This window comes from Sus scrofa, chromosome 6, assembly GCF_000003025.6.
Source record: "Sus scrofa isolate TJ Tabasco breed Duroc chromosome 6, Sscrofa11.1, whole genome shotgun sequence".
Classification (NCBI taxonomy): Eukaryota; Metazoa; Chordata; class Mammalia; order Artiodactyla; family Suidae; genus Sus; species Sus scrofa.
This window is the reverse complement of record NC_010448.4, coordinates 5,856,726-5,879,925: the sequence shown is the minus strand read 5'-3', so window position 1 is coordinate 5,879,925 and position 23,200 is coordinate 5,856,726. Positions and strand designations below refer to the sequence as shown.

At 43.0% G+C, this 23,200-nt stretch overlaps 1 long non-coding RNA gene and 1 pseudogene across 1 annotated transcript in view; one reads left to right on the top strand and one right to left on the bottom strand.

Annotated features, from left to right (window-relative positions):
- The window catches only part of LOC102166616, a 395,732-nt gene extending 374,579 nt beyond the window's left edge, over positions 1–21,153 (top strand). Inside the window, exon 5 of the long non-coding RNA XR_002345296.1 lies at positions 16,460–21,153. This is a non-coding gene — a long non-coding RNA (uncharacterized LOC102166616). The remainder of the gene's footprint in view (positions 1–16,459) is intronic.
- LOC100626543 lies at positions 4,939–5,463 on the bottom strand (annotated as a pseudogene).

Here is a 23,200-nt window from a genome sequence, read left to right as displayed (position 1 = left end):
TTCCCGTCATGGCGCAGTGGTTAATGAATCCAACTAGGAACCACGAGGTTGAGGGTTTGATCCTTGCCCTTGCTCAGTGGGTTAATGATCTGGCGTTGCCGTGAGCTGTGGTGTAGGTCGCAGACACAGCTCAGATCCCGCGTTGCTGTGGCTCTGGCATAGGCCGGTGACTACAGCTCTGATTAGACCCCTAGCCTGGGAACCTCCATATGCCGCAGAAGCGGCCCTAGAAAAGCCAAAAAAAAAAAAAAAAAAAAGAAGCTCTATCAGAGAATGTTCGCCAAAGAGCCACGTGCCCCCCCATATTTCCCAGCTTCCCTTGAAGTTAGGTTGGGGACAGGCAACTCACAGCCTCACTGGATCCTTAACCCACTGAGCAAGGTCAGGGATGGAACCTGTGTCCTCGTGGATCCTAGTCAGATTCATTTCTGCTGCGCCATGATGGGAACTCCCCTTCTGCCCATTTTTTGATTGGGCTCTTTGTTTTTCTGTTGTTGAGTTGTATGAGTTGTTTGTATATTTTGGAGATTAAGCCCTTGTTGATTGCATCATTTGCAACTATTTTCTCCCATTTTATAGGTTGTCTTTTCATTTTTTTATGGTTTCCTTTGACATGCAAAAGCTTATAAGTTCAAGTCCCATTTATTTTTATTTTTTAATTTTATTGCCTTGGGAGACTGACCTAAGAAATACTTGGCTACTTCTTTATTCTTATTTTGCCAATAATTCTGAATGCTCTCTGTTACTATTTACTATTCAGCTTAGGCAACACAATGCTCCTGCAGCAGTTAACCTTGAATTATAAGAGGTTTATATCAATGAAGACATCTCTCTGTGTGACACGCCTTCTTATATGTTTCTAGTTTCTGGAACACGTGTCATCCCAGGGAAGAAGGGTATTGAGGCTCACTAACTCTTAATTGACTCAGCTTTAGAACCTTGTGTCACTTCCACTCAGAATCTGTTGGCCAGATCGAGTTGCCTGTCCCCAACCTAACTTCAAGGGAAGCTGGGAAATATGGGGGAGGGGGGGCACGTGGCTCTTTGGCGAACATTCTCTGATAGAGCTTCTTGATGCCTGAAATCACATTTTTATTTAAGTGTGTGTGTGTTTTAAGATTTCATTGTTTCAGAGCAGTTTTAGGTTTGGAGAAAAATTAAGAGGACTGTGCAGAGATTTCCTGTATGCCCTGTGCCCTCACCAATGCATAGCTTCTGCTGTTACCAGTCTTACATGAGTGTTGCATTTGTTAGACTTGATGAGGCTGCCATATCATAACCACCCAAAGTCCAGAGTTTACACTTGGGCTCACAGTCTAGGGTTTGGACAGTTGTGCAATGACATGCATCTATCATCGTGGCATCGTACTGAGTATTTCCACTACCTTAAAATCCTCTGTGCTCAGCCTGTTCATCCCTTTCCCACACCAGTCCCGGCAACCACTGATCTTTCCACGTCCCCATAGTTTTGCCCTCTCCAGAATGCCACACAGTTGTGATCATACAGTATGCAGCCTTTCCAGGTTGGCTTCCTCCACTTAGTAATATGCATTTACGTTTTCGCCATATCTTTTCGTGACTGTCTTGTATTTTAAGACAATAAGAAAGTATAAGATAGAAGATGCTATAATAAGGGCAATTCATAATATGAATGGCTATTTAAATTTGTACCAATTAAATTTAAAAATCAGTTTTTCAGTTACATTTGCCACATTTCTAGTGTTTAACAATACCTGTGGCTAGAGGTTATCATATTGGCCAGCACACAGTGTAACAGTTTCATAATCACAGACTTTACTAGAGTATACTAAAATGTTCCAGAATATTCTAGTATATTCTGGAACAAGTGACTGGTTGTACTTTAAGTGTAACAGGTTTCTAGAGGTTCACCCTCGCCTCTGATTTAGGCCTCCTTTGTTGGAAAGCAGCCTTATGTGCTGCAGTGATTTTGAAGCTGTGTTAGGCAGAGATCTATTTTGGTTTTAGTTGTATGGCAGGCATCCATGTGAGATTTACCTGAAACAACAGCCTTCACCATAGATACGTGAAGAGGCTTAGGATACAGAGATTCCTGAGCTTAAATTCTTGTCTTTCCATTTATGGGCTATGAGATCTCAGACAAGTTAACTGATGCTCAGAGTCACAGAATTGCCACCTCTAAAGGCTGAGACGAAAATACTCACCTCCTAGTGTTATTATGAAAGTGACAGGAGTCAGTATGCAAATAGGCTGTCACGGAATCTGATGCTTTTAAGTAAGGGCTAAAGAAAAGATGAATATCTTCATAGTTATCGTTGTAATTATACAACCTTCATCGGAAATTTCAAAGTAATTGTGGGTGACGTGAATCTGGAGGGAACATGGAATTTCACACAAGCAGGATTCAGAAGGATCTTTAAAAGGTGGACATTACGGGCTTAGTTTGGGTCATAAAGTTCAGGGGAAGACAGAGGCCAGACCGTAGAGGATCATGTAGGCTGTGCTGTGACTTAGATCTTTATTCTAGGAGCAACTCAAAGTCCTTGAAGGATTTTTAGAAGATAAGGAAATAGCCTGGTCATATTTGCTCTTTGAAAAGATTACCCTGGCTGTAATATAGAAAATAGATTAGAAGTGGGAGAAAAGTAGATTTAAACATTTGGCTTTCAACAATTATTCTGCTGCTATTGGTAAATAAAAGAACCTCCTTGGAGTTCCCTGTGGTGCAGTAGGCTAAGGATCTGGTGTTGTCACTGCTGTGGCATCACTTCCATCCCTGGTGCAAGTTCCATCCCTGGCTTGGCTACTTCCACATGCCATGGGTACAGGAAAAAAAAAATCCACCTCAAAAGCCTAGAGCAAGACCTTTAAAAAGTTTTGAAATAAAATTGTTTTATTGTTTTCTTTTACAGTTTTTCATGGAGAAATTGAACATGTTTTTATGTAGGCACTTGCTTTTCTTCCTTCCTTCCTTCCTTCCTTCCTTCCTTCCTTCCTTCCTCCCTTCCATTCCCTTCCCTTCCCTTCCCTTCCCTTCCATTCCCTTCCCTTCCCTTTCCTTTCCTTTCCTTTCCTTTCCTTCTTTTTTTTGGCTGTACCCACGGCATATGGAAGTTGCAGGGCAAGGGATACAACCAAGCTGCAGTCATAATGCGGAATCCTTAAGCTGCCACGCCAAAGGGAACTCCTGCTTTCCTTTTCTAATTTGTTTTTGTGACTTGAACTTCTTAAAAATTTGTCTTAAGAGTTTTAATTACAGATTTATAGGCATTCTTGGTGTTATCAGGGCATTATCAATTTGTTATATTTTCAAAACATGTATTGAAGTATAACTGATATATACACAAACAATTGTGTACACAGGCATGTGTGCATCTGTGTGTGCCTTGTGGGGTTCTTAAAGCAATTTTCTATGTGTTTGGTACTTTTAAAAGTTAGGAAAAGCTTTAATTTTTGTATAAAAACTATATCTGTTTTTTTCCTTGTGGTTTTTTTAAATCACATTGATTACTTTGAGAAAAGCTTTAATTTTTGTATAAAAACTATATCTGTTTTTTTCCTTGTGGTTTTTTTAAAATCACATTGATTACTTTGAGAAAAATCTGCCAATTTTATACTTTTAAGAAACCTTTAAAAGTGTCCTGTGGGAGTTGCCCTCATGGCTCAGCAGTAACAAAGCCAACTAGTATCCATGAGGATTCAGGTTCATCCCCTGGCCTTGCTCAGTGGGTTAAGGATCCAGTGTTGCTGTGAGCTGTGGTGTAGGTCGCAGATGCAGCTCGGATCTGGCATTGCTGTGGCTGTGGTGTAGACTAGTAGCTGTAGCTGTGATTCAACCCTTGATCTAGGAACTTCCTTGTGCTACAGGTGTGGCCCTAAAAAGACCAAAAAAAGAAAAGTGTCCTGTGTATACATTTAACTCTTTATTCCATCTTGAACTTAGCCAATGGACTAGAACTCCTAGAAACATTTAAACAATAATTTTGGATATCATGTACTCTCATCCAATTTTCAGTTTTGGTAGGAATGTTGCTAGTGTTTCACCATTAAATATAATGGCAAGTCAATTTAACTTAGTTTTGGTTTCAAATTAAGTCAATTTTATTTTATTCCTAATATGCATTTTTTGGCTTTTAATTATGACTACATTTTATTGATATATTTTTCAATTTACCTTTACAGTTTAACTGTAAACATGATGCACTGTATTATAGATTATCTATTATTGAGTTTCCCTTGCTCTAAAATAGTAAACTCTTTTTGGTTGTAGTAAGTTTTTCTTTCCTTCATTTATTCATGCATTCATATAATAAATACTCGTTCAGTGCTTCCTATATGGTCAGCACTCCTTTGGGGCTCAGCAGGTGGCATCTAAGGAAGGACCATGGGGTTTCTAGTCTCTAGAATAATAAACATACACAAATAACTATAAAGAAAATCATAAGACAATGAGTAAACTGTGAACACATGGGGGGAATCTATTTTTAGATGGTCAGAGAGGACATCTCCATGAAAGTGACCAAGTAATGAGCCAGAGAGAACCCTGGAGAAGCAGTTCCAGCTTCCTTTTCTCTCTGGGAGGTTCTCAGCTCTTAGGGGCACATAGTCTGACTTAAGTTCAACATTGTCCCTTCTGCTCTTTACTTCCTCCAATAATGACCTAGTTCTGCTATTGAACATCTGAACTCCCAGTGAGCCTCAGTAGAGAGCTCTCAGTATGGTGTCTTTCTCTTCTCCACCTGTTCATCCCTGTGGCTCCCGTCCTTGTTCTGCAAAAATCCATGTTCTTCCCTTTTTTTTTTTTTTGTTGCAAAAAGCTTTATTTTTTCCATTTGGTCCAAGACCTGGGGTAGGGCTCTAGGGTGGTTAAAACAGTGACTTGTGGCTGCAGAGAAGGGCTTCTGGCAGAAGCCCAGGCACCAGAGGGGCTCCTCAAAGGCCACTGGGGTCCAGAGGCTGCTAGTCATGCTTGAGAGTGAGCTTTTCTAAGAGGTACTCACCCAGCCCAGGCTGGGGACCAGACAGGCTGGGAGTTTGGTCAGGTGGTAACCCATCTTCTTGATGAGCGTCACCTCCTCATCCAGGAAGTGGCTCTTCTGGAAGTCACAGAGGTGGGGGTCTGCATGGGCAGAACTCAGGGCATGCAGATCCAGAAGGCCCTGGTTCAGATTCTTCTCCAAGAGAATGGCAGCTTCCATATCATCCTGGGTTTTACCCCACTCATCTTGAGATGTCTTGCACATCTTGGAAGAGGGTGCACCACCATTACTGGTTTTGCATTTTAAGGAGATGCTCAGCGTCCTTGCACTTCTCCCCAGCCAGTTTGAGGAAGAAGTGGCTCACACTCTCCAGAGCCACATTGTCACTGTTGAAATGCAAGCCCAGAGAGAGGCAGGTATAGGAGTTCTGCAGATGCATGTTGGTCAGGTGGTTGACGAAGGCCTCTACCTCAGTGAAATAATTCTGATGAACCTGGAAGCTCATGGTTGATTGGTAGTAAGAAGCTCAAAAAATGGTGTTGGCTGGTCCTGGAGACCAAAGATAGCTAAGTGGCTGATTCCGAAGGTTGCGACTGGAAAAAAAAGCTGTAGGGTAGTCGGACACTGAAGCAAGGGGCCTCCTTGGGTCTGTTCCATCCAAACACTGTCAATGCAAGGGACAGACCCACGGGACTGCTGAGCGCACTGCTCCTGCCCATTTTTTTAAAGAACATAATTTCTAGAGACATGTTATTTTTTCCAATGCCCCATTATCACTCTTTATTTATTTTATTGTCTATTCATTTAGTCATTCTTTATTCATTTGATCCACACATTTTGTTAGCATCCTCTTTGATCTGGGTATGATATGACTGTAGTCCTCTTAGCATGTCCTTAGAAGGTAAGGGGCTTCTAACAGACTGAACCAACTTCCTTATTAGCCCACTTGGGTGTTGGCTTTTTTCTCTCTGATCAGATCTCAGTGCTGTGCACGTGTACAAGCTCACATCTTATACTCAGCAGGAAACTCTTTCTCGCACAGGTCTGCTGGAGAGAGGGAAGGGCCTTTCTTACTCCACCTTGGTTTCTCAGATGATAGTACAGTTCTTCGTTGTCCAGTGTGGGCCTGGGAGATTATATTGCTAGTAACAGGGTAGTTTCTTAGGTAGCCGAGCATCTCAGGCTCAAAGCTAATTCTTATCACTGTACTTGTTAATGTTATTGCCTTAGAATGAATGTAGATAAAGAGGAGCTATTGATAGGGAGAGGAAGAACCTCCTATGACCCTAACTCTGGATATCTGAGAAAGGTGTTCCTAGGTCTCGCCTTCCATATCTTTGCTGGGCACTGTAGAAATAAAGGGCATAATATGAAATTTAATGGAATAAAGACCCGATGTGTTATCTGCTTTCTTTGGGGGCACATTTGCTGCTATGAATTAAAAGGTGTGACTGGCTTATATTCCAAAAATGTGCTTTTGTCTTTAATCCCTATCATCAATGCAATTAGAGAAAATTCCCTTTGGCTTTTTGTCATAGTTTTTTTCTGCAAGGACCAGCTACTGTCTTATTATTTGTATCTTCAAGGATATTTTAATAAAAATTTGGAAGGAGACAGGCATAACAGGCATGAGTGTTCTGTCTCTATATTCACCTAGAAGTGTCCCTAAGAAAATTTTCTAACAGAATTTTGACGATCGAATATGTTGTTATTATGAGAATGTACTTCCAGCCTGTGGAGGTGTTCAGACATGAGCTGGGTCGTCACTTGGCTGTGACACTTGAAGTGGTGGTTTCAGGTGTCTTGAGTCAGGAACATAGATGGGTTTTGCCCTGTGGATCCAGTCTACTGGATAGTTACTGGCCATCTGGGCTCAATGAAAGAGTCTCATGATCCATTAACAAGGTCTGTTTTGGGCATGGGGATTGTGAACAGTAGAGACACACTCAACATGCCTTTGTCATCCCTGGAAAAGGAATTGAACTAGAAGATCTATATTGCACTTCAAACACTGAGAATTATCATATGAGTTCTAAAGGAAACTGTTTTAGAGATGATAAGATGATGCGTTTGCATTGGTGTTGTCTCTAGAAGGTCAGCCACTTATGGGGTCTGTTGGTTTGATTCTATTTACTTGTCATTGAGTCATTGACTTATGTTGGTGGATTAATCACTTAATGAGAATTTACATCATGCTGTGCTCTGTGCTAGATCTAGATAGAGATGGGTCAAGGGGTGAACAATTGCCAACTTTTTGGTTTCCTGGGAAATTGATTTACTTTGAGGTTTGGTATTGAGGCTACATTTCAGATTTTCAAGGTTTTACCTCTAACAGAGCTATTCACTTTTTTTTTTTTCTTTTTAGAGCCGTACCTGCAGCGCATGGAAGTTCCCAGGCCAGAGCTGCAGCTGCCAGCCTACACCACAGCCACAGTAATGTGGGGTCCAAGCCGCATCTGTGACCTACACCATAGCTCCTGGCAACACCAGATCCTTTACCCACTGAGTGAGGCCAGGGATCAAACCCCCGTCCTCATGGGTACTAGTCAGCTTTATTTCCCCTGTGCCACAATGGGAATTCCCACACCATTCACTTTTTCACCTGGGAATTTTGTTGGAACAAGGTCAGGTGCTGGCTGGTGGAGGAAGGGAGGCTATCGCAGGGTCTCAGCACACTTTTCACAACTTCTGAGGCATAGATATAGCAACGCTGAATTCGCATCAACTTAAATTTCTGCTGGTGGTTAAAGACTGGTATTTTCTTTTCACATCATGGAAGAGATGTCTGCCATGAGCTATAGCATGGTGGCTGTAAGTGTGGGCTTTGGTGTCTGAAGTGGGCTCCGATCCCAGCTCTGTCAATCTCTAGTTGGTAACTTGGGGCAAACCACTTGACCTTTCTGAGCCTCAGTTGCCTCAACTGTAAAATAGAGATGGCAACAGGACCTACCCACACAGAGCTGAAGATTAAATAAGATAGTGATGCAAAGCATTTAGCATCTTGAAGATGAACTATAGTAATCACTCTGTTTAACATGGGTGTGTGTGTGTGTGTGTGTGTGTGTGTGTGTGTGTGTGTTTGTATTTCTGCTTCATGTCCTAAAAACTTGAAGTTCCATGCAGGAGTCAGTTTCCCTCTGTAGCCTCTTTTTACTTTAGAATCTTGTTAATCTACGCATTTGAGAACAAGAAACAATAAAGGTGATACCTATAATCCTATGACCTTCCCCTGCCCAAATGTCACTCTCAAATTTATTCCAAACTGCTGTTTTTTCAAGTGTGCTGTGCACTTCCGGATGTATTAATGGTGCCCTCTGCTGCCCGCAGCACAGCAGCTTAATGGGAGCTCCCGGGGCAGATGGGTGGGATGTGGGTCTGAGCATCTGGCTCTTCCAGCTCTCCTTCTTATCCTCAGACATATCTTCCTCCCAGTTCACAGCTCTGTTTTCTCGCCTGCAATTCCAGCTAAGCTCTGAGTCATCAATTTCAACTTTTAATTCAAGTTTGTGCCTGGACTCGAACCAAATCATAGACAGATACCCATAAAGGTTGTGCAGATGAGAATACATGGTTCTCTTGCTTTTGATCCCCAGGGAGCCAAGATTGGTTCCAGGGTGGCAGAAGCCGAGTCTATTTTCTTGTGTTACAACACGGGTCTCAAGACATGCCCAGAGCTTTCCGAGGGAGCATTTAAATTGGAGCTGTGAGCAATGTGGCTTGCTGTGTTTATTGACTGAGTTCAAGTCCCCTTTTCACAGCCAAGTGCACACATAATTCCATAGGATGGAGCTCCACCTCTGTTCCCTTTGTCGTTTTGGTGGTATGCTGGGGTGAAGAAATTATGATGGAAGCAAGAGTAAGGACGTCTGACAGTTTAGGCTCCAATTGAACTCCATCTCATTTAGACTTTATTGTGTAACTATAACTCCTCTCATGGGAATGAAATGTGGAGACATGGGTGATGAAATGATCAGTACTCAGAAAATCCTGTATGTCACGTTACGCCTAGTAGAGGCTAGACATAGGGAGAGTGTGGAGAAATGCGAGGGAATGGAGTGTGTGCTTTGAGGAGTCAGGCGAGAAGCTGCAATGGATTTGCCCTGCATCAGTCCCTCTCTCCCTGTACTCCTGTTGAGGCCAGAGTCAGGCGGCTGCCCAGGATGGCACAGGCTGAGTGTCCTGGGTGAAAAATTTAATTAACGTCTATCACATTGGAACTGGAGATCTTGCACAGGCATAGAAAACAAACTTAGGGTTACCAAAGGGGAAAGCGGTAGGGAGGGATACATGTGGAGTTTAGGATTAACATATACAATACATACTACTATATATATAGTAAACAAACAACAAGGCTATACTGTATAGCACAGGGAAGTGTGTATAATATCTTATAATAACCTATAATGGAAAAGAATCTGAAAAAAGAAAAAAAAATACATATGTAATTGAATCACTTTGCTGTATACCTGAACCTAACCCAACGTTGTAAATCTACTACAGTTCAATTTAAAAAATCCAATAAAAAAGATAAATCTAAAAAACAAAAAGAACCGGAGTTCTTGGCACCCCCAAATAATATATCACAAACATTGGGGCTAACCTTCTGAGTTAAAGAGCAATGCAAAGTCCACTACACTATGTATACTTTTCATACCCCAAATGTTCTTTTTGCTTCCATACACCTATTTATATATACCAGAGCACAGCAGTTACGAACACAAGCTTTGGAATCAAACTGACCCAGGTTTGAATCCCCACCATGTCACTCACTAGCTCTGCAATGCTGGATAAGTTGCCTGTTGATTTCCTTATCCCCGTTGCAGGAATACTTGTCCTCACTCAACAGAGTTGTTGTGGGAGTTAAAGTTGGTAGTGCATGCAGGCACTCTGTACGATGCCTGACACAGTTAACACCAGCTGCTATTCCAGGGATGGGGCTGTGCTGGAAAGAAGCTGACCCACCCATTTCAAAAGAGGAACCAAACGATGAGCCCAAGGAAAGGGCAGAGCTGAGTTACGTTCCTCTCTTGCTTCCCCACAAATAGGTTGTTCATCTGTATGTTTCCATTAGTCTTCAAGGGCTTCCAGATCTCATGCGATTAGGCAAGCATCAGTTCTGTAGTTCCCAGACATAGAGATTTTCTAGATGTAAACACTACCTACACTGCAGAATAATTTTAAGGACTAACTACAATACTGTGTGTGAGCACTCACACATGTCTAATTCTAGAAAACTTAAATAGGATCGTCGACTTCTTATGCCAAGTTAGGACATTCCAAAGAAAATGCATCTCACCATCTATTCTCACTACCATTTCATAGGGGAAATTAAAATCATATACAGTGTTGTGGATTCTTTGTTTAAGTTGTTAGCTCTGGTATTTGGGGTGCATGCCTCTGGGACTCCAGGATCCCCAAGTTATGATGCAATCAAAGTTAGAGTTTTTAACCCAAGTGACACAGGCTGTACTCTCCTGAGCACCCACCCCTAGCCCATATTGGTCACAGGTGTTGTGGAGAGTGTGGTTGCAACATCAAAAAAGAAAAAAAATCATCTTTTATGTTGAATACATTCAGCTCTGTGGGAAAATCTAAAATGTCCATTTGTCGAGAACATGTGAAAGTGTGATCTTCAACCAGCTCTTGGGAGTTGCTGGCATGGAGAGCAGGAAGTCTTTGAGAATGACTCGGGCTCTGCAGTGATCACCTGTGCGGGTGGAACCAGAAGAGGTTGAAGAGAGACGGTCAGTGCTGCGCTTCTGAAGTCACCTCAGGCAGGCAGACCTGCCTTCCTGAGTAGCTCGGGGATCGAGGAGTGGGAAGGTGGGAGAGAGGTGCCCGGATTTGAGCCGAGCAGTTCACAGCGCTTTGAGGAGATTGCTGAGGCTTATGTGTCCCTCACTGTGGTGAATAAGCCAGTGGCATATTGTCCCCAGAGACCCGAGGACAGCCCAGGCTTGCCAAGGCCGGGTCTGAAGTAGAGGACGCATCAACCTCTGGACAGAGGTTACCTCTGGGAGGGAAGGGAGCTGAGGAGCTCAGCCACATTTTTACTTCTTAGTAGAATGAGAGCGAGGTCCCTCCACTCCCACGAGAAGGCATGTGCCCGTTCACGTGACAGTGGTGGTGAGATGGGGGACAACCTGCCAGCCTAAAGGGTGTGTTTCCACTCTCCCTCAGAACACAGTAGTCACTCCGCGTGGGGACTTAGATGAAATAAAACTAGGCCCTTGAGCCGCTATCTCACTCCTTGCATGACTATCACAGACTCATGGCAGGCTTCGGAGCTCGGCAGACATGGTTTGGATCCTGGTTGTAATTCTGAGCCATGTGGGCTGGGAGAGTGACTCATCCTCACCACCCTGTCTCCATCTTCTCTGTCACTTCTCTGGTTAGTACCATAGCCACCGCCACCTGCAGGTATTGAGCCCTTGCAAGGTGGCTGGTGTGACTCGGGATGTGCTGCGAGTTCCCACCAGATGACACTTAATATTAAAAACCAACCTATTTAATTAATGATTTTTGTATTGGTTACATGTTGACATGTTAAAATCATAGTATTTTGGGTAGATCAAGCTTGATAAAATTTCTTGTTAGAGACAATTCTACCTGTTTCTTTTTGCCTTTTAAAAAAATGTGGCCTCTAAGATATTTCATTACCTCCGTGGTCAAATTTGAGGCATCCATAGTTGTATTGGACAGCTTTAGACTATAGAATTAGAAGCAAAAGAAGAGGTTAGGGCAAGAGGGCAGCAACAAAGGGAGTCCTACTATGTGCCAGATATTGTACCCTGACCTTAAACCTCTCAGCAGCCTAGCATGGGAGCTACTACATTTATTTCACCACTTTATACCCGAGGCTCCCAGAGAAGAAATTATGTGCTCAGGGACCAAGAGTTTGTTAATAAGTGCCAGGTGGTGATTAGACTCTAGGCATTTGGACTCAACAGCTCAGTGTCTCACTATTATTTATTGCCGTTGCTATAGTCAGGGCTGCTCAGTGTCCACCTTGCAGACAACTGTTTTTGGGATTAGATGAATTGTTGTAGGTGAACTCTTAACTTAGGGCCTGACAGTAAAAATGCTGGAAAAATGATAGCCGGCAGGAATGTTAAAATAATAAGAGAAAAAGAGGGGAAGGAGGTGGAAGAAGATGGAGAGAGGAGGGAGAAGAGCAGGAGGAGGAAGAGGAGAGGGTCACGTTGTCACTGCCACCGTCATTAGGTGCCAGGGGCTATCTTGGGCCCTTTGCGTACATTATGTAATTTAATGCTCGCAACATGTCTGGCCCATGTTCACCAGCCCTTTCAGTCTTTAATTTGTGCTCGTATGGGTGTTATCAAGGTCTGCCTGGCACCTGAGTGCTTACTTCCACTTCACAGACCTTTCCTGCAATCTCTTGGGGGGACTGGAAACTGGAGATGGCAAAGGAGGATGCTGGCAGGTACTGGCGGATGGTGAGCCTGCTGTGGAGCTGGGAGGGCGGACAGGGTTGGGGTTTTATAAGAGAAAAGTGGATGTTCTAATTTTAGCATCTGACTCACCCAGGGAAATTTGGAGCACTGTCCCCAGCACTCACAAACTGTGAATACTAAGGAAGGAATGACCAGTTGTTGAAGACGTTAGTGAGGGTGGGGGAAGGAAACAAAAAAAAAAAGATGGTGGAGCCTTACTAATACGGATCATAATTCTAAACTAGTCCAGATGCCAGTAGGAATGGAACAGTGGAATTTTCCTTTAAAAAATTCTGGAAACTTATTTCATGTAATTGGCCTTGCCCCAAAAAGAAGAGGAACGAAAGTGTACTTTAATTGGACTAAATAAAGACTCAAGCTTAAGTGGGTTGTAAGGCAGTTGCCTTGAAGTGAGAAAGATGTGAAGGTAGGGTGTGTTTACTGGGGGCTTAGAAACTTCTGGTAACAGAATTTATACCCAGCCTTGTCCCAGGTCAAGGGACACAGGGTGAAAAGTCAATAGGTATGGCATTCCTGCTGCTCTCGTTGCCTTCGTCAACTCAAAACACATGGCCTCTCAATTGTGAAGGTCCAAGTCAGATTTCCCCCACTTTGCAAAGGGAGTGAGTGGGTGGCAAAGGGTCAGCCTTTGTTCTGTCAGATTACACACCAGGCTCAGTTCCAGCTGCACATTCGTTATATCTCACCTCCTTAAATCCTCACTCTGACCCTCTGAAGTATTTATTTTTATCCCTCATTTTGCAGGTGAGGTCGAATTATTCTGCCAGGCCATTTAATTACAAGTCAGCAGGGCCAGAATTCTAAACCAGGTCAATCTGACTCCCAGAGCCTTGCTGATTCTGCTACATCACACAGCCTTGTCTTTAGCTGGAGATTTCTCTACCTACATTCATTGCATAAAAGAGGTCTTGCTGCTGTGACTTTTCAAAGCAAAGGGCTGGTACACCTCAAGCTACAGGGGTAACACTGGAGAGTCAGGGGGAGGGGAAATTGCTCTTGTATTAAATGCAGCTTTGTTTTGTCTGGAAGTGAGGGGGGAGAGAGAGGAAAGAAAAAGAGAAAAAGAAGAAAGTTCTGAAAAAGTAACAAGCTGCTCAATATATTTTATAAATTAAATTAGATAGTCCTTAATAACTTTATACTATACATACATGATCACATACGCACACATATATATCTGTATACATTCATCTGTATACGCACATATACCTATGTGTGTGAATAGCTAGCTAGCTAACTACTTGTTTGGGTTATTAAGTTTTTTTAGTGTGTCTACTATTTTTTCATAAAACCTAACCATTCCTTTACAGCCTTTAAAATCTAGTAATTGCCCTTCGAATATAACAATAATTAACTTATATGATTATTTGAATTATTCAAGTAGCAAGAGAACACATCCTAATCATCAAAAGCCAAAACAGTTCCCCAAAGTGAAACCCTCATTCTCTTGTCTCCCACTGCTTCCAAACCATTTCCTCTTCCCAGAGGTGGCCACTGCTATCAGCTTACTGTGAATCTTTTTGGCCTTTTTTTCTAGCATTTTCATGTGTGGGAACTTATAGAAATATATGGTTTCTTTCTTGAATCAAAAATAGGACCCTATGTGTTATTCTGCCGTGTCGGCTTTTACGTAATGTATCTTTTTTTTCTTGGTGGCCATATACTACCCCAGAACACAAAGGTACCAGAATTCATTTAACCATCCTCTGCTGAGAGACATTTAGGTGGTTTCTTGCTTTTCACTATTATGAGGGTAATTCTTTATTCTTTCATTCTAGGGAATGCTTGATGTTTTACAGTCAACATATGGCTAAGTAAATATTTAAAATTTTATGTTGACATCTTGCTGTCAAGTTCAGAACTTTTATTATTCAATTCACCTCTTGAATTATATAATACATATTATCACTTTCTAAGTTTAATTTATAAGGCCACAGTTATAAATGTTGATTGTCTTTTTTAGACAATCTTCAGTTTCTGTAGCTAAGAGCCAATAAACAATACTGATACCTGCCTTGGATATGTGAGCCATGGCTAGGGATGTATACACCAGAGAAAATAGAAGAGTGGAGATTCAGGTGTTCTTATCCTACTTCCTTCCTCCCTGTGGACACTTAGACAATTGAAAATAGGTGTGAAGAACCAGGTGATTATCAGGAGAAGCGTCAGATGTATTAATGAGCAAGGCTAATGCCAAACCCTCAAATTCAGGGTCTTTGATTAACTGTGTGGAGAACGCAGATTGGACCTGAGGATACCTAAAGCTGGATCTAGGACCTGCCTGACATAAAGCCAGGTTTCCATGCCTGGAAAGTTCCTGCTAGTCAAGAGTTTCCAGCTGCCCAGTGACCCATCATTCTTGGGAGAATTGAGTTATGCTGCCTGCTCTCTCTCCTTTGTAAGGAAGGGCCAAGGGATGTCAAGCCTTCCCTGGTCTCCACAGAAAAGTTAGTCTGTGACCTTCCCATAAGAATGAATGTGTGAGGAGGATCTCTCTTGGGGATCAGGTAGAAGTGCACCCACAGAGTGTACAAGGAGGTGGACTGCATCTCCTCAGCACTGCAAACGATCTGGCCTGCTGGGGGTCTTCCTCAGAATTACAGATTTTCCAAAAAATAATGATATCAATTTCAGTTTACAATAGCCGTAAGCGAAAATGTTATGGGGTTGAATACTAGTCTTCTACCCCCAAAAGGACCATATCCTAAAATGCTCCCTATGAATGTTATCTTATTTGAAAAAAGAAATGCCTTTGCAAATGTAGTTAAAGATCTTGAGATGAGATTATCATGGATACACCAGATGGGTCCTAAATCTAATGACAAGTATCCTTACAAGAGACGGAAGACACAGAGGAGAAGGCCCCATGAAGTGGGAAGCAGAGACTGTAGGGATGTTGCCACAAGCTAAGGAACACCTGGGGTCTTGAAGCTAGAAGGGGTGAGAAGGGCTTCTCTAGAACCTTCAGAGGGAGCATGGCCCTCCTGACAACTTGATTGCAGACTTCTGGGCCCCAGAACTGTGACAGGATAAATTCCTCTTGTTTTAAGCCATCTGGTTTGTGGTTATTGCTACAGCAGATCTAGGAGAGGCGTGCATTTGCCATAAGAATGAAGTGAGAAGTGGTATTCTAGTCTAAGGTGCAGTATCCAGAAAAGGCTTGTTGCCTGTGCTGTAAACTCAACTGTTTGCTATCACTATTTAGAGTAGTAGTTGTTTTTCCCATCAAATGACCCATTTATTTGTATTTTTTTTCACCTAGAGTACTTCACCTGAGCTTATTCATGTCTCCTGCATGCAAATGCTTTGCTCCAGCTTATGTCGGGAGGCAGGCCCCTTGTAAACAGAACTTATCTCTCTTCTGCTTACCAGCTCTTCTAGGAGGATCTGATTTTTTGGCATCAGTTTTGGTTGCCCATTAATATAACTCCCAGATCCACCTCTTCATTGATCTTGGTTAAAGCAAAGTGAGATTATAAAGACTCTACTTCTGCTGGTAGCCTGACTCTTCCAAGGCAGGCTCCTTCTGGTCAGGAGGAATTCACTTGGGAAAGTCAACTATTCTCAGTTCGCCCACCTTGGCCACTCTGTCATTGTACCAAATGACTTTACTAAGAGCAAGGTTCTTCAGCATCTTTGCCTTCTGTGCTCCTTTGATACCAGTTGGCACCTTCAGAAAGGAAACAAATCCTTCACTTTCTTGGGGGCAAATATATTGAACAGCAAATCGAATGAAACAGAACAGTTTGGGAACAGTTCTTCCAATGCTCAGCTCATTGAACATACTCTAGGCCATTGATGATCCTAAGAGCACTGGGGGAGATGACAGGCAGGGGGAGTCTGCTAGGGTAGACCTAACCAACAGCAATGACTCCTTCAGTGAGGATTCTCAGAGTGACTGGCGCCACCAGCTTCATGCATGTGCTACGGTTATGGTTACATGATGCTTTGTTTAATGCCCTGTTGGTGTTGTCTTGGAATTCCTAATAATCTCTGAATAAAGGGTCCTATGTTTTTATTTTGCAGTGGGCCCTGTAAATTGTAGCTGGTCCTGGGGGCCAGTGCTGGCCTGAGGCAGCCGAAGTCCTTCCTGTAGCACACTGCCTCTTCCATTGTCCAGCATACTGTGAGTATGTGTTTTCCTTTTTTGCTATATACTATGGTCTGAAAGACGTCAGAAAGCAGTGCTCTAAATTAAAACATATACGCTTGAGAAGTGGTCTTCAAGTGTGATAGTTTTGAATACCCACCACTGGAGATATCTGGCAAAGCCTAGAGACATTTTTAGTTGTCAAGCCTGGGGAAATGCTATTAGCATCTGGTCGGTTGAGGCCAGAGATGGTGCTAAACATTTTATAATGCTTAGGACAGCCTCCACCACAAAAAATCATCGGGCCCCAAATCTCAACAGTGCTGAGGTAGGGAAACCCTGTGCTAGAGCCCAGCCACTCAAAGGTTACCCTTTCACGAACGGCCTCAGAAACACCCAGTAGCTGTTGGAAATTTGGAACCTCAGGCTACACCCAGATCCACTTGAGTCATAATTGGCCTTTTAACAAGATCCTCAGGTGACTCACACACACATCAAAGTTTGAGAAGCACTGGGCCAGAATGAAACTTCTCTGGTTTAGGCTTAAATGTCTGTGGGTTTATGACTGGAGGGCTACCCTTGGAGCTGGAGATCACAAATTTGGATCCAACAGGGAGCGTATGGCCCGAAGGAGGAAAACCTGAAAACCAGCTCAGTACAGGGCAATGGGTCTAGAAGGCAAAGCAGGAGAGGAAATGGGGGAGGAGTCCCCAGGGGGAGCCACCAGTGGTTTCTCAGACATGAGCACCTGAGGAGGGCTTGAAGCCCCTTGCATGTGGCCAAGTGCGTGAGATGGGCAGGGAGGTTTCTAAAGGAACCGCAACTGTGAACACACACGTTTCTGACCATCAGAGGCTGGACTTGGGATGTGGACATGACCAGAGTCTGCCTGTATTACTTGGCTGGGGTCCATAACAAAGTACCAGGAGCTGCATGGCTTAAACAACAGAAATTTATTTTCTTACAGTTCTGCAAGTTGAGAGTCCAAGATCAAGGTGTCTTCAGGGTTGGTTTCTTCTGAGAGCTCTCTCCTGGGCTTGCGGATGCCCTTTTTCTCCCTCTCATCTTTACGTGGTGTTCCTTTGGGTTTGTGGCCTCATCTCCTTTTCTTACAAGAAGACCAGTCATAATAGATTAGGGACCACTCACGTGCTCGTTTTAACTTAATTACCTCTTTAAAGACCTTATCTCCAAATGCAGTTGTACACTGAGTGTGGGGGGGTGGGGCCTTAACATAAGACTTTGGGGAGGGGGACACAGTTCAAATCACTGTCCTCTAGTTCCCAGATCCTCTTCAACGTCAAAGTCTTCCGTTCATCTCTCTTGGACTCTCTTAGCCTCCAACTTCGTTCCTTTTCGCTTATGACCCTCCCCACTCAGAGTTGAGGTTCAATAGCACCTGGGAAGTCCAGCACCCTGCTGAATATTCAACATACGAACTCTAACCTCTTGAAATACAAAGCGAATTGTGAACCAGACTCAGCTCTTCCCTCCAGAAGGCATTTCCTTCCCTTCGTAGGTACACCACAGCATATCTAGGGCCCCCAGGTTAACCAGGGCAGTTATTAGTAAATGGTTAGAGCATGGTTGCCTCAAGGTTCTGATAGATAGGTCAAAGGAATATGAATGCAAATGCAGTTTTTAAAGCACACTGTAGCTATTGTTGGGTATAATGGAAAGTCATTAAGCATATTAGCTGCTGATTTTATAATTAAGTGCTAACATTTTCTGGATGCTAACCTAAGTAACAGGAGATATTGGCCATTTGCAAAACATGTTTAAACAAAAAAGATTCAGAGACAAGGAGTGCTTCTCATCTTAATTATTTTTTTGCATCATAAAAACCTCATGAACAATGCTTTTGCAAAGCATAATGGATGTGGAGCAGCTGCAGAAAACATCTCACTTCTTTTGTTTGGAAACAATGTTTTACATTTGGAAAGAAAAATTCTGTCCAGCTGATTTTATTCCAAGGAGAGAGCAATTCTCTGCAATCTATCCATGTCCATCAAACACTGGTAAAAATTTAGAGGAAATGCTTTGAAATTGTACTTGTTTTCTGTCAGTGCTGCCTCTTCAAGGTCTCTAGGTGGTGCTGAGTCTGCGGAGGACGGTGGACTATTGAGCATCACTAATTGTCAAGGATTAGACTTTTATGCTTTCTTGAGCGGAGGGATAACTTCTTGTTCTCTTCCCTTTTTTGGAGCAATTCATAGACCATCAGCACCAGCCCAGACTCATTTTTGCAGATGACTAAAACAAAATTATGGATCATATCATATCAGGAGAACTACTTCAGTGCTTAAGTTGATCATCATACTTAGGCAGGCAAGACATCTTACCTTTCCATCTTCTTAGATGTGACTCTATGGCCAATGAACTCTATGGGCCTATCAGTGGCCAATATAAGCGTGGATGCTCTGAGTCACAGCATTCCCACCTCTCTGAATTGACCCCTTCAGAGGACAAGCCATCTGTCTTTAACCTGTGTCAGTCAGCAATTGCCATGTAACAAATCATCTCAAAATTTAGTGGCTGAAATAACAACCATATGCTGCTTCTCGTAAGTAACTGGTGACTGGGTGGTTCTGCTGATCTGGGTTGGGTGCAGTTGATCTGGACTGGGCTTGCTAATATATCTGTAGTCAATTAGCAGGTCTACTTGAGGCCAGTTAGTCTAGCATGATCTTTATTGGGATAAGTTAGTTTTTCCCAAGTGTCTCTCCCATCCCTCCTATAGGTGAGCCTGAGCATGTTCTCATGGTGGTGGCATGGGTCCAGGAGAGGAAACAGAATTTCTCAGGTATTTTATCAGGCCTCTGGCTCCATTAGCCAAAGCAAGTCACTGTCCACAGACTAGATTCAATTACCCCGAGTCTGACTGAGTCAGATTGGCCTGAGTCAAAGTAACTGCTGTTGCTGTGCTCAGCTTCCGTCCCTGCCCCAGAGGGATGAGATCTTGCTCTTTGTGACTCCCCAACTCCAGACTGGGGTACTGGCATGGAAAGAGTCACGAGACCATGGTAACTGAGGGGAAGAGGCCGGAATTGCATCCTGGAGCATGGTAGACATGGGGAGGACTCAGTGCATGTGGAAACAGAGCTGTGTTCCCAAGATGACAACTTAGTTAAACTCAGTTTTACCGTTGCCCCACACCTCCCACCAGAAGGGCCCTTGGGTCTTACTCCATGTTGGTATTTGCCTCAATTACACCTGAGTTCTTTCAGCTGCCTTAGTTGGTGCTAACAAATAGCCTTGGGTAAACTGGAGAAAACCGAACTGTCAACCTACAGGTATCTGAGCAATAGCCTTGGCTCAAGATAATGAGCCCTTTGGTTACCTTCCTCTGTGTGAGGGAGGTTTTGGACTTCTTGGTCCACACGTTGAATTTAATCCATTCACCCAGGGAGTGTTAGATCTGGGAAGGCTGGGTATGTGTTCTGCTTACTTGCTCAATGTCTATTTATCCCTCAAAATCTTACCTAGTTGTTCCCTTCTCTATTAAGTCTTCCTTGAACAGGTACAATTACCCAACCCCTTGTGTATAACCCATTGCACTTACACAATAGACTTTTTATTCATCTTTCATTCGTCTGTTTACCAAACATATATTGAATGCTTTCTATGTACCAGGCACTGAGTAAACAACCTTAGAACAAAGGCAAGGTCCCCACTCTCATGGAGCTTACATTTGGAAGAGAGGGTTCCATAATGAATAAATAACCAAATAAATATATACTGTATCAGATGCTAAGAAAAACAGTAAGATTGTGTAAGGGGACAGACAGTGATGGTATGTGTGTGGGGAGGGAGGGGGTCCAGGTTAGACTGTGGGTCAGGAAGCCCATTCTCCAGGTTGCATTTGAGCAGAGATCTGAACCACGTGTGGGTGTGGGCTGCATGGGCATTTAGAGGAGAACTACCCAGGGAGAAGAAGGCTCAGCACATGGTGCAGGCTTGGCTCTTTTGAAGAACAGCAAGGAAGCTGGTGGCATTTGAATGAAGAGGGAGAGAGTGGTAGAGCATGAGATCAGAGAACCAGCAGGGCTTCTTGCTGTGTCAGACCTTGTAGTCGAGGGAAACAACTTTTGAATTTGTTCTAAGTGGGATTGTATGTGTGGGAGATAGAATAGTGGCCTCACGAGATGACCATGTCCTAACCCTTGGAACGTGTGGCTTGTTATCCTTACATGGTGAAGGAAATTGCAGATGTGATTAAGCCAAGAATCTTGAGATGGAGATTATCCTGGGTTATCAGTGCAGGTCCAGTGGAATCACTAGGGCCCTTATAAAAGGGAGGCTGGAAGATCAGATTCAGAGAAAGAGATGGGATGACAGAAGTAGAGACTGAGGTTGCAGGGCCATGAGCCAAGGAATGGAGGCAGCCTCTACAAGTTAGCAAAGGCAACGAATAGATCCCCTGAAACCTCCAGAAAGGAACAAAATCTGTGGACACCTTAATTTTAGGCCGTAAGACCCATTTCAAACTTCTGACCTCCAGAACAATGAGATAATCAATTTGTGTCACTTCAAGTCACTAAGTTTGTGGTAGTATTTTCCAACAGGAAGTCACTGGAGAGTTTTGAGGAGAATTAAGATATGGATGCCTTACAGTTAAAAAAAAAAAAAACAAAACCCACTGACTGACTATGTACAGGATAGAATGAGGAAGGCCAAGAGGAGGTGTTTGCAGGAGTCCAGAGAAGAGCTTATGGTGCTTGATCTAAGGTGGTGATGGTGGAGAGAAGTGATGGAATCTCCATGTGTTTGGAAAACAGACTCTAGGATTCAGTATGTGAGAAATGGGTTGAAGGGGCTTAGAGAGACAGAGAAGCAGGAATGACTCCCAGATTCTTGACTTAAGTCCCTGAAAAGATGAAGATGTTATTTATTGAGAATGGTAAGAGGAAAATTTAATTTCAGAGGTTTGGTGCCTATATGTGGAGGGAGAGGGTGAATCAAGAATTGCATTTGGATATATTATGTTTAAGATGTCTGAAAACCACCAAAGTAGAGGTGTCAAATAGGCAGTTGTTTTTTAATGAATTTGGAACTCAGGGGAATATTCTGAACTAGAGGCCTAAATGTAAGAGTTGTCAGTGTAAAGATGATGCTTAAAGCCGTGGGGACAGATGAGATTGAGGTGTAGATCGAGAAGAGCACGGGGAGGGGAGGGGAGGTGGCAGCATTCCACGGCAAACCGCCTCATCTTAGCAGAACTCCCTCTCATCTGGAACTTAGGCTGGAAAGGAACACTGCTGGAATGCTGGGGTGGGAAATACACAACTAAGGAGATTTTTTAGTTATCCATCGCCCTCTACCATAACATGGCTGGACCCAAACGGATATTCCCTAGCACTTATTCACAATGGAAAAATATGATGCTTTCATAAATAGGTAAACAAAACCATATATTTAAGCAAAGACAGCTATCAGAGCATGTGTACTCTGATACCCTTTGACTGAGTATACCCATGAAAATGCTTTCATATGGGTTCTTCGGATAAATAATGATTCTAAGAAAAGGGTAACTACTTGGAGGAAACAGAAGGAAGTGTACTGCGTGGAGGGCAACGTGGCTTCCCAGATTGATTCATTTGCTCTTGTTGACTGTTCCTACACTATAAATCTCAGCTGAAGAGTCTCACTGTATCCAAAATGAGGGCCCAGAAACCCCAAACAAGAATACAATAGCTCACGAGGGAAAGCATTAACCAACCTAAATGCTTCTTTCCTTCCCTAAAGAAATCTCCTCCATCTGTGCCAGAGTCGTTATCTTTGCCTTCTTTGGAAAGGAGGAAATTTGCACTATCAAAAACAGGATTTGTGTGTCCAACCTGACTTCAAAGATATTAAATGATAAACCCTCCAAATAAAGAACAGAATGAACTCGAAGCTCCCACTCCACTTTGCCAAGTAAATGAAGATAGAGCCTCCAGCAAAACTCTCCGTGAGAAGGAGAGCAAGTTTCTTGGTTTCCTACCCAAACATTGGCTCTGACAAGAGCTCTGTTTCAAAGTGCTAGTCCTATATAGGGCCTCTAGGTAACTCATGCTGATTGCTTGGTTATTTTCTTCCTACGTTATCTCTTGTTACAAACTACACATGCTGCTATATTCTTGTCTATGAAGAGTGTGACAGTTAGATATTGCCACCATAGTGCTGTGTAACAAGGCATCCTCAAACTCAGTGGCACATTACAATAAGTATTTATTTTTGCCCATATATCTTTGGGGCAGTTGGGGTTGGCTCAGGTGGCTCTGCTCTACATATTTTCATTCTTGGGCCCAGGAGAAATGGTAGCAGTTCTATGGGGGAGGTTCTTCAGGTAGAAGTTGGAAGCTTCAGAGGGGTGACTGTAACGACATAATGTCTCTTAAAGCCCCGTTCAGAAGTTATATTCATATTTTATTGGCCAAAGTCCTATGACCAAGTCCAATATCAGTGAGGCAGGGAAGTCTACTCTTCCCAGGGAGTTTGGGGAAAGGGAGTGGATATTTTCCAAATGATAAGCTAATGTATATGGAGAGGAATACTAATATTTCTGGGTTTTAGATGGGAAAACTGAAATACCGTGAGATCAGTGCCATGTCTGTGTAATGGTTCTCCATTGCAACTTAAAGAAATCATTTTGTATTGATTATAAAAATAATTATTAACTAGGCTATTTTTTTGTG